General features: G+C 43.7%; 2 pseudogenes; one reads left to right on the plus strand and one right to left on the minus strand.

The window, feature by feature from the left end:
* The window catches only part of LOC120992024, a 363,844-nt pseudogene that overhangs the window by 206,544 nt on the left and 144,718 nt on the right, over nt 1–12,582 (plus strand).
* The window catches only part of LOC120992027, a 207,837-nt pseudogene that overhangs the window by 165,323 nt on the left and 29,932 nt on the right, over nt 1–12,582 (minus strand).

The following is a 12,582-nucleotide window of genomic DNA, read 5'->3' on the forward strand; positions in this document are numbered from 1 at the left end:
AACATGACACATCCTCAACATGAGCATCACTCACAATCAAACGGATATTGTGAACTATGCCCTTTAACGATTTCTGAGAGAGTGGAACGGAATCAATAGCAAAAACAGGTATATCCTTTTCCAAAGTGCATACCTGGAAACCATGAGTTATAGCAAATTGATTATCAATAAGATTGACAGCTGCTCCACTATCCACAAAAATCTCACAAAAAATATTCTTGCTCTCTAGCGCCACCCTGGCAGGTAGGACAAAACGGGAACTACAAGCAAACGGAAAACCTTCAATTTCCGCATCAACCTTGCCAATAGTAACAGATGGAACGTTTTTAGAGGATTTTTTTCTTTTTGTTTCTTTATTACTCTCAAAAAACTGCCTGAATCTCCTAGAGCAGTGGTGGGCAACCTTTTTTGTCAACTGAGCCAAATATCGCCAAAACCACGATTGGAATTTCTTTCGAGAGCCACATTTTTAAAACCTAAAATATTGCATCAACAGTACCAGTGAGGACTATTAGGCTCATGCACACGACCGTGTGCCAGCAAAAAAGTAGCACATGCTGAAGTGAATGGGTCCATGATGCGGGCTGCACACTGCCGTGTGCAGCCCGCATCAAGGACCCATTCACTTCAATGTGTCCAGGATCCGGGCGCATGCACTACTTTTTTGCGGTGCGGAGGCACAGCCAGAAGCACCACGGAAGCACACTGTAGCACTCATATCCTGGATCCTGGATCCTGGACCCATTGAAGTGAATGGGTCCATGATGCGGGCTGCACACGGCCGTGTGCAGCCCGCATCATGGACCCATTCACTTCAGCATGTGCTACTTTTTTGCGGTGCGGGCAGTCGGATGCGGATCGCGAACCCCATTAAAGTGAATGGGTCCGCGATCCTCATGCAGCTGCCCCATGGTCTGTGTCCGTGCATTGCGGACCGCTATTTGCGGTCCGCAGCACAGGCACGGCGCCCTTACATTCGTGGGCATGAGCCCAGAGTGTGTTTTTGAATACTTTTATATGTACTTTCTTTTATTTGGATCTTGATTATTATTTCATTTTATCTTTATCATTTTTTACTTTTCTTAAACTTGTCTGCAGATGTGGATGTAATGTGGATGACGCACTTATGGGGGATATCTGTGGATGACGCACTTATGGGGGATATCTGTGGATGACGCACTTATGGGGGATATCTGTGGATGACGCACTTATGGGGGATATCTGTGGATGACGCACTTATGGGGGATATCTGTGGATGACACATATATAGCATAAGATGCTATATATGTGCCCTCCACAGATATCCCCCATAAGTGAGCCATCCACAGATATCCCCCATAAGTGCCTTCCAGTAAGTAATGTATTAGTGGGGGGAAGGAAGGGGGCAGGGACACTTGCGGCGGGGCCGGTGCAGTGCACACACCGGGGGCAGGTCCTACCTTTCTGCTGCAGAACATTTCGTTCCTCCTGAGCGGCGGCCTCTTCACCACTCCACCCCTCCTCACAGTGGGCAGCCGAACTAGAGCCACGCTGCCCGCCCTTCTGCTGCTGTGCGCAGCGTGACATCTCTCCCTCCGTCATGCGCCTCCTGCCCCGCCTGCCTGCTTCATTCATAAAGTGGAAGGAGCAGACAGACGGGGCAGCAGGCGCATGATGGACAATTTACAAGCAGCTTGAGCAGCGCGATATGGCTGCGCGGCCGCCCACCCGCCAGCCCGAACCAAAGAGCCACAGTGAAGGATCAAAAGAGCCGCATGTGGCTCGCGAGCCGCGGCTTGCCGACCACTGTCCTAGAGGGACAAACATTTGCCAAATGATTTATACCTCCACAACAGAAACAAACCTTCCCATGAGAGCTGAATCCTCTAATCTCAGAGGCAAGCAAACCCAGCTGCATGGGCCCCTGCTCAGAAGGGATTGAGAGCGACTGAGACCCCTGTGCACTGAATGAGACCGCCGCACTGTCCTTGGACTGAGTATGACAGGAAGGAGTGATCTCTCCTCTCTCTCTCTAAGACGCCTGTCAATACGAACGGCCCGAGACATGGCAGAGTCCAAGGAGGTAGGTCTCTCATGAAAGGCAAATGCATCTTTCAATCCCTCTGAAAGACCATGGCAAAATTGACGTCGGAGTGCAGCATCATTCCAAGCAGTATCAGCTGCCCATCTCCGAAATTCTGAGCAGTATATCTCTGCGGATTGTTTACCCTGGCATAAAAGACGTAGTCTAGACTCAGCCAGAGCAATACGATCCGGATCATCATATATCTGACCCAGGGCTAAAAAAAATTCATCCACTGAACGGAGGGGCCGTGCCCCCACCGGCAGCGAAAAGGCCCAAGACTGAGCGTTATCCCTGAGCAGCGAGATGATGATCCCCACCCTCCGCTCCTCATCACCAGAGAAATGGCGAAGTAAGCGAAAATGGAGTTTGCAAGCCTCTCTAAAATGAACAAAATTATCACTTCCCCCGGAGAACGTATCCGGAAGCGAGATTTTAGGCTCAGAACAAATTCCATGAACGCAAGCAGAAACGGTCACCTCAAACTGAGAGACAGTTTTCCGGAGATCTTCTACCTCCAGTGAAAGACCCTGCATGCGGTCAATTAAGGTTGAAACCGGATTCATGCTTAAGACGGTTTTGGCGGTTTATAATGTCACGGAAGGTGTACAAAAAACTAGAAGACACAAAATGAAGATCCGACTGACTGGATACAAAACTAAGGAACCAAAGGGATAGCCCTGCAACAGACCTGGCTCTCTCTCTAACTGCTCAGCCTATGCAAAAAAATCAATGGTAGATGATCGCATATCCTCGTACCTCGACTGTATAACACCTGAACACCCTATAATAGTGAGGGGACACGACCACCGGCTCCCTACACTTGATACGGAGGGAGTCAGGGTCACCTGGGATCCAGCAAACAGGGAAATACAAATGAATGAACAAAACTTATCTGTAGAAGACTCAGTAGTAGCATCCAGCGTGGATACACTCCAGGAAGTTGTATAAACCGCAAAGTTATGCAGTATGGGAAGGGATTTAAAGGGATGCAATCAGTGCAACTACATGACAGCTGAGAGAGGCTAACGAGATGAGAAAATGAAAGCAAAACAAAAGGAACCTCAAGGAGGAGGTTCTGAAGGACGTCTGTCAGAGCTTCTCAGATGTCTGGTGGTGACAACAACGCTTTGTGTCTAAGTACCCAGGCTTACAGCACTTTTCAGACATTCAGCGCCGAAACAACATGCCAGTGAGGCGCTTGATTTGCGACAGCGCGACACGTTGGAATTCAACACTCCTAATGTTCGACCGCCTGCTCCAACAAGAAAAAGCCGTCAACGAGTATTTGTATGACTGGGGTGCTAGGACAGCCTCTGCAGAGCTGGGAATTTTTTTGCCACGTTACTGGACGCTCATGCGCAATGCCTGTAGGCTCATGCCTCCTTTTGAGGAGGTGACAAACCTAGTCAGTCGCACCGAAGGCACCATCAGCGACCTCGTCCCATTTGTTTTCTTCCTGGAGCGTGCCCTGCGAAGATTGCTGGATCAGGCCGTAGATGAGCGTGAAGAGGAAGAGTTGTGGTCACCATCACCACCAGAAACAGCCTTGTCATCATCGCTTGCCGGACCTGCGGCAACGCTGCAAGAGGAGTATGAGGAAGATGAGTCAGAGGAGGAATGTGGCTTTGAGGAGGAGGAAGACCAACCACAGCAGGCATCCCAGGGTGCTCGTTGTTGTCACCTATCTGGGACCCGTGGAGTTGTACGTTGCTGGGGTGAAGAACAGACCGTCAATGACATCAGTGAGGACGAGGAACGAGTAGCTCGGCATCCAACCTTGTGCAAATCGGGTCTTTCATGCTGTCATGTCTGTTGAGGGACCCTTGTATAAAAAAGATGAAGGAGAACGACCTGTACTGGGTGGCCACGCTACTAGACCCCCGGTATAAGCAGAAAGTGGCGGAAATGTTACCAACTTACCGAAAGTCAGAAAGTATGCAGCAGTTCAAAACAAAACTAAAAAATATGCTTTACACAGCTTATAAGGGGGATGTCACAGCACAACGGGAATCTAACAGGGGAAGAGGTGAAAGTAATCCTCCTTCTACCACGACCACGGCGGCAAGGACAGGACGCTTTACAGATGTGTTGTTGATGGAGGACATGCAGAGCTTTTTCAGTCCTACACATCGCCACAGCCCTTCGGGATCCAGCCTTAGAGAACTACTCGACCGACAGGTAGCAGACTACCTCGCCTTAACTGCAGATATCGACACTCTGAGGAGCGATGAACCCCTTGACTACTGGGTGTGCAGGCTTGACCTGTGGCCTGAGCTATCCCAGTTTGCGATAGAACTTCTGGCCTGCCCTGCTTCAAGTGTCCTGTCAGAAAGGACCTTCAGTGCAGCAGGAGGCATTTTCACTGACAAAAGAAGTCGCCTCGGTCAAAAAAGTGTTGATTACCTCACCTTCATTAAGATGAATGAGGCATGGATCCCGAAGGGACTGACAGAGGGGGATACGTTTGACTAACAAAAGGCCTGATGACATGCCTTGGCCTCAAAATGGTCCCCACGCTGCTGTATTTAATGTCTGCATACTGAATGACTTTCGTGAATTCTCCGCCACCAACTAGGGTTCAAGCCGCAATGTTTTAGTCACCTTTCTGCCTTGAAAACATACATTTTTCCAGCCGCTGCTACAACAGCGGCTGCAACAATAACATTATTTTTCAGGCATGTGTACATGCCTAATTTTTCTGGCCTCTGGTGCTGCACTGTGGCTGCAAAAACAAAACAAAAAAAAAGGCACATACAAGTGTCAATTCCCCTTCGTGATCGTTACCTTGTTGTGGTGAATGGGCTTGCGTATCACAATGAAGCGATCATCACCTCTGAGTGTGTTGGCAATGTTACCACGCCCCAGATGATGAGGTCGTTGCTTCATTATGATCAGACCAAAAGCGATCGGCTGGATAATTTTTCATAGAAAAAACTTAAATATTATTTTTTTTTTTTTTAAGTTGTATGGGTGGGTTTTTAATACATAAAATAAAAAAATCATAATAAAGTCTCTTAATAGTTTATTAGAAATAATGCAGACAATTTAAAAAATCCCCATCAATTCCAATACAAAGGGATTAAACTGATGAGAAGAGAGAACTACAGAAAATAGCACTCATATCGGGTAGGACAGTAAATTGCGCGGCACAGACGCAGTGACCGTGGATTCAAACAATGGGGAGGGAGCCAGCGTTTTTTTAACCATCTCCCCCTTCAAAAAATCAATTCAATTCACCTTTCCGGGACCCTTGGTGTTGTACGTGGCTGGGTGGAGGAAGAAACCTTTAATGACATCAACGGGACATGGCTAGCTTGGTATCCAACCTTGTACAAATGGGGAGTTTGCGGTTGGGCAAATGGACTGTTTGCGGTTGTTTGCGGTGCATTAAAAGGGGAGTTTGGTCTGTCAATGTCTGTGAAGCGGGCGTAACCCTTACACTACCTGATCGATACAACATCATACCTGATCGTATACACACCCTGGATGTTTTAAACCACGTTGTTCAAAAAAAATTTGGATTGTTAGGTTAAAATCCAACTCTGCGTCAACTATGTAATTTTCCATGGGAGTATTGCCATGGATCCCCCTCCGGCATGCCACAGTCCAGGTGTTAGTCCCCTTGAAACAACTTTTCCATCACTATTGTGGCCAGAAAGAGTCCCTGTGGGTTTTAAAATTCGCCTGCCTATTGAAGTCTATGGGGGTTCGCCCGTTCGCAAACATTTGCAGAAATTTGCGTTCGCCGTTCGTGAACGGAAAATTTTATGTTCGCGACATCTCTAATGGGGTGTTGTCATTCTCGGGAAAAATTAAGTAAGAAAATTGCAGGTGCTTTTTCTAATATTACTACTTATGAAACTACATATAATTGAAATACAATGTCATTTTTCATTTCATGTCCCCATTTAAAAAAAAAAATTCTATGAAACACCTGTGGGGTCACAACGCTCACTACATCCATCGGAAAATTCCTAGAGCGGTGTAGGTTACAAATATGAGGTCCCTTTTTGGGTCTTTCCACTATACTGGTACCTCAGGGTGTTTTGAAATACAACATGGTGTGAAAACCATTCCAGTGAAATCTGCTCCCTGAAAGCCATATGGCACTCCATCCATTCTGAGCCCTCCCATGTGCCCATACAGCAGTATATGACCACATATGGGGCCTTGCCGTGTTTAGAAGAAAATTGGTAAGAAATTGTGGGGTGCTTTTTCTCCTAGTACCCTTTGTGAAAGTGAAAAAATTGGGGCTACAGCAACATTTTTTGGGAAAAAATATAATTTTTCATTTTAAAGGCCCAGTGTTTCTAAATTCTGTAAAACGCTTGTAGCTCATTGTGTCTTCTATTATGACATGGTGTCCAAAAACCATTTTAGCAACATATGCCCTCAAAAAACCATATTGATCTTCTTTCCTTCTGTATCCTGCTGGGTGCCCCTACAGCAACTTACAACCACATAGAATCAGGGTTATAAATATTGAGGTTTGTTTTGCAGTTAACCCGTGCACTTCCTTGCCAGGAAAAATTTATTAAAATGGAATAGCTGCAAAATTAAATTAAATTACATTTTTAAATTTCACCTCCATTCTGCTTTAATTCCTGTGGAACACCTAAAGGGTTAACAAAGTTTGAGGAGTGTAGTTTCTAAAATGGGGTCATTTATGTTCATTTTTGTAGCTCTATGCTATTTTCAAGTATAATCTGTGCCCTGAGAGAAACTGGCTGCTCCTTCTGGGCCCTGCAATGTGTGCCGGCACCGGATTAGAGCCACAAGAATAGGTCTGAAAATGGGAGAAGTAGAATGATAAAATATCCGGTGCATTTCTTCATTTTTATGTGCACTGTTCAAAAAGTCGTCTTTAAAAGGACACATTTGCGGAAAAAAAAATGCAATTTTAATTTTCACTTGCTTTTCATTTATTTCTTCCAAAAAGATAAGACCCCTTGCAGACGAGCGGTTGTAAGACTTCAAAACTGTTCAAAAATTTTCAAAAGTGCTTCTAAAATAAAGTAAACATATGGAAATGTATATCTGTAATGCAAATTGTATAGGTCTAATTTTACCACCTAAATAAAGTATAATATGGGAGGAAAAACCAATGTCAGAATTAGGCCTCATGCACACGACCGTTGTTGTGTTCCGTTCCGCAAATTGTGCGTCCGTTGTTCCGTGATCCGTTTCCGTTTTTGCTTCCGTGTGTCTTATTTTTGGAGGATCACCAGACATGAAGGAAAGTAAAAAAAAAGTCTAAGTCAAGTTTGCCATGCAAATGATAGGAAAAAAACGGACGCGCGGATGGCAATCTTGTGTGCTTCCGCGTTTTTTCACGGACCCATCGACTTGAATGGGTCCGTGAACCGTTTTCCGTGAAAAAAATAGGACAGGTTATATTTTTTTGACGGACTGGAACCACGGATCACGGACGCGGATGACAAACGGTGCATCAGCCGAGTTTTCAACGGACCCATTGAATGTCAATGGGTCCGCAGGAAATCACAGAAAACGGAACAGACACGGAACACAACAACGGTCGTGTGCATGAGGCCTTACTTGGATGTGCAATTCCTTTAATGAGTTCTCTGATAAAGTCACACATGCCAGATTTCTAAAATCTGGCTTGGTCATTAAGGCCTTCTCAGGGCTGGTCATTAAAGGGTTAAATTTGCACACACAATATAAAAACCACTTCTCCAGCCATACCCGTTACATGCTACAGTAATAGGTGATCTGATCTATTAGCCGTCACCGGTTCTGTCATCAGAAAAATAAAAATGTTCCGGGTCTTGGAGTGCAGCCACACAAAAACATCAATTTTTAAAACAGGTGTTTATTATTATGCAAGTATAACGTAATAAAACCAATATAAATGTGGCATCATCATAATCGTAGTGACCCACAGAATAAATGTATCATATTACTTATAGCACACAGTGAACATCGTAAACATCAAAATAATATGTAACAGATACTCACATCCATTTGCTAATACCTCACTTACCTATGTTCATTATATCTATGACCATTTCTTTATCTGCTCACTTCAGTCATTATAGTTGTGCGGCCACTATATTTACTCCAGAAGTCTGACTCCCAGCACCACCGCGGCCTCCACGGAGTGCCGTATATTGTATAATGGCTGTGCTTGGTATTGCAGCTCAGCCCCATTCACTTCAATAGGAGTGAGCTACAAATAAGCCAAGTGACCCATGAACAGTACTTCACTGGCCTACTGGTCCATGTTGCTTACCGGCCTCTTCAGGCAGATTAAGGGGTTGTCCAATTATAAGCTTGTTTTATCAGACCCTACAGAGTGGCCAGATATGCAATGCTGATTATACTTACCTTACGCTGGGTTTAAGCTTCCTCGCTGCTCAGTCGGCTCCCGGACAACAATATCCGTTTTGACACCTGAGAACATGACCATAGAAGCCAATGAATGCTTGCAGCAGTAACATATCACCCGTGTGGCACGTGACCCTGTGACAGTGGCTACAGCAGTCACATGCCCAGACATCGGAAGTGATTAGCCAGAACCCAGTGGCAGGGACAAGGTATGTATGATCACTACCACAGGTCTGGCCACTATGTGTGGTCTGATATAACAAGTTAAAGATGGACAAACCCTTTAAGACAATGATTAACCTAATATGTTAAAATATATGAAAATGGTTGTAAATTGTTCCTGTGTGATATCTATGTATAACTTTATCTGAAAAGCGCTTCCTGCATTCTGAGCATGAAAACAGCTTCTCTCCTGTGTGACTTCTCTCATTAATTTTTTTTTCTTTTTATAGTATCTGTTTATTAAATTTTCAAAGAGAAAAACAACCCTTTCAAGGTATAACAGTGCACAGACAATTACATTTGCATATGTAATCCAGTGGTTTCTACTGAACAAAGTCCATGTCCTTATTCAGAACTGAATGTACAGGTAGTTTCTGTCCGAAAAGAAATTGGTGGTGAAACCTCAATATTAAATGCCAAATGTTCCATCACAGTCACACGGACACACATTCAAACCAGTCACTTCCCCACGGGACCAAACAAGGAAATATTACTCAATCAAGGTGTTACTGTTTGTGCATTAATCCAAGGATCACATATTTTAAGGAAACGGTGAGTGGTTGCCCGATGTTTGTAAACAAGCTTGTAAAGCCCTAGATCAGAATTGACTAACTGTATCCAGTGTTGTTTGGTGGGTATTTTAGGGGTCTTCCAGTTTAGAAGGATAGTTTTCCTTGCGTAATATAGCATGTATAGTTTCCTACCATATTTTGTGGGGATAACATCATTGACTATTCCCAACAGACTCGTCTTTGGCGTGCAAATCTCTGGAAATCCTAGTTTAGTGTTTATGTAGGCATGTATCTCTACCCAAAAGTTCTGGATAATCGGGCATTGCCCCACCATGTTAAAGAAGTAGCCATCATCACATCCGCAGCGGGTGCACTGAGGGCTAGCCAATCTGCGCATCTTAAATAATCTACCAGGTGTATAGTACACTCTATGTAACCATTTCAACTGTATAAGTTGATCTCTGGCACTACAACCGTGGATCTCCACGTGTGGCTAAATTCCTTCACATAATGAGCCGCTAGATCCACCACATCTCATCTCCATTTGACAAAAGATTTATCAATCGGAGAATCTTGCACAGCCATTAATGCTACATACAAAGTGGATAATGGTTTATTTAATTAAGCCCTTCTTATTTCCACCTCCACCGGGTTACATTCCAACCTCAGTGGACTGTTACCGAACTGAGCACTGAATTCTCTCATGTATAACAAGACTTGATTTCCGTGTAAAACATTTCCCACATTCTAAGCATGAAAACGGCTTGGCCCCTGTATGAATTCTCTCATGTTTAAGTAGATCAGATTTTTGTCTAAAACTTTTCCCACATACTGAACATGAATATGGTTTCTCTCCTGTGTGAATTCTTTCATGTGTAACAAGATATGATTTCCGTGTAAAACATTTCCCACATTCTGAACATGAATATAACTTCTCTCCTGTGTGACTTCTCTCATGTCTAACAAGATGTGCTTTCCGTGTAAAAAATGTTCCACATTCTAAACATGAAAACGGCTTCTCTCCTTTGTGACTTTTCTGATGTATAACAAGAGCTGATTTTTGTGTAAAACGTTTCCCACATTCTGGGCATGAATATGGCTTCTCTCCTGTGTGAATTCTCTTATGTATAGAAAGATGTGAATTATATGTAAAACACTTCCCACATTCTGAACATGAATATGGCTGCTCTCCTGTGTGACTTCTCGCATGTGTAATAAGACTTGATTTCTCTGTAAAGCACTTTCCACATTCTGAACATGAATATGACTTCTCCCTTGTGTGAATTCTCTCATGTGTAACAAGATGCGATTTCTGTGTAAAGCATTTCTGACATTTCGAACATGAATATGGCTTCTCTCCTGTGTGACTTCTCTGATGTATAACAAGATGTGATTTCAGTGTAAAACATTTCCCACATTCTGAGCAGGAGTATGGCTTCTCTCCTGTGTGAAATACTCTGTGTGTAGAAAGACCTGAGCTTTTTGTGGACTCTTTATCAAAGTGAGCTGTACTTGTGGTTAAAATCTGCCATTGGTCAGAAGATGGTTCTTCATGATTAGGGGGATTATATGAAAGATCTGTACTGTGACGTCCTGGATGAACATTAGGGGTAATGAGGTTTTCTTCTGAAAAGTTCTCCATGATATCATCATCTTCTAGAGATAACATGACGTTTTCCTCAGAATTGTTACTGGGGTTTTCTGTGAAGATAAGAATTGAAAACTTGTGTCTTTTTCCCAAACTACATAGTAGACAAACTTATAGCATTACTATTTGGCTGGAAGTTGATCCAGCAGGAAGGAGAACTATAGGCCATTTATTTCGATTCCACTCCTGGCTTTAGCTAACAAAAAAACTACACTTGTTATTTCAATCTTACGAAGCTTCTATAACTTCCTGACAAAGTCCAGGATTCTGGTTTACTCCAGGTCATGACTTATATTACATACAGTAAATTATGACATGATAAAAAACTAAAAAATTTAAAAAGCCCGACCATGTCTGGCACCCAGTCCTGCTCTCGGCATGGCACATTTTGCCCTTCAACACTAACTGGGCTTTCATACAAGTTCACAAGGATTACTGATCTGTCACCATTCAACAGAAACTGCATCCATTATCAAACAAATATTAAACCTGATGACACTGGTGTACTCATTAGAAGAATCCATGTAATAACGCCCACTTACAGCTTACTTATTTTTAGTGCACCTTCTTCCCTGATAAAAATCCCACACATGCTCAGTACAGGCTGCAGTCTCCCTGGCTCTTTAGTGAGAGAGCACCCATCTTCTAGGGGCATGGGAAATCACAGCTTCATTAATTCCTTTATTGTTCTGCAGCTTGTACTGAGCATGTGCAAGACAAATAAACGCAATAAATATTTGTACAAACCCATAGAATAAAATGAACATGTTCTTTTTACTGCAGGATAAACATGTGTGACATTTCAGCAGCAGCAGAGGAGGAGGTACATTGAAAGGTAAAGCAGCCTGTCGATTATATTATAGGTGGACACATCGGACTCATGAGAACGCTAATATTCTAGATGGACTCATAAAATGCTTATTTTTATATCAGCCATTCTAATAGTGTTTCAAAGTCAGTACACCGGCCTCATCAGATGTAAGAGACCAATTTAATACTACATGTATTTAATATTGTTATGGAGCAGGTCCGGTACCTTATACTTTTTATATTTTCGCTGTCACATTACAAGACCCACAACTTTTATATTTTTCTATTAATAAAGCTGTATGAGGGCCTGTTTTTTGTGTGAACAGTTGTGTTAATGGCACCATTTTTGGGTACATGTAATTTTATTCATTTTTTTGTTGTCTCCATGACAGTACATATAAGACTGCCTTCTGATAGAACAGGAAAACAAAAAACACAGAAATGTTTAAAACTCCACCCCTTCAGAGTTTTTTCCTGTCCTGTTAAAGCAAGCAGATTGGTGAGGTGCGGGGAGATCCTCTGGGGTTCCGAGCTGAAGACATTTTACTCTGTCTAGGCCAAGGTCAGATCTGGAGGGCAGCGGCATTCCCTCCTCATGTTGTGGCCTGGTCCCCGTCTCTACAGTCACTGTAGCCCTGATGAAATTCCCTCCAGTGGTGGCCCAGGGGGCTTAATGCAGAGAGGCAGCATGGGACCGGAGCAACGCCTTGGTGATCACATCAGACTCAGGGGTCAGAACGTGCCCTTTCCAGTCTTCACAGTCATAAAGCACATGATCTTTTATAATGGTGCCGGGACTATTACCTACAAACTTGCCTTGTGGGCGTGCCATCTTTGGAGCTTCAGCACGAGTGTCCCAGCCACACAAGGCTCAGTGTTGGAGCCCTCTACAACTAAGACTGTTGTGACTAGCCTGACATCAGTACAATTTGTGTCCATATGTGATAGGACTGATAATTCTCTCCACTGTGAAACAA

Source organism: Bufo bufo, chromosome 2 (genome assembly GCF_905171765.1).
Source record: "Bufo bufo chromosome 2, aBufBuf1.1, whole genome shotgun sequence".
Taxonomy (NCBI): Eukaryota; Metazoa; Chordata; class Amphibia; order Anura; family Bufonidae; genus Bufo; species Bufo bufo.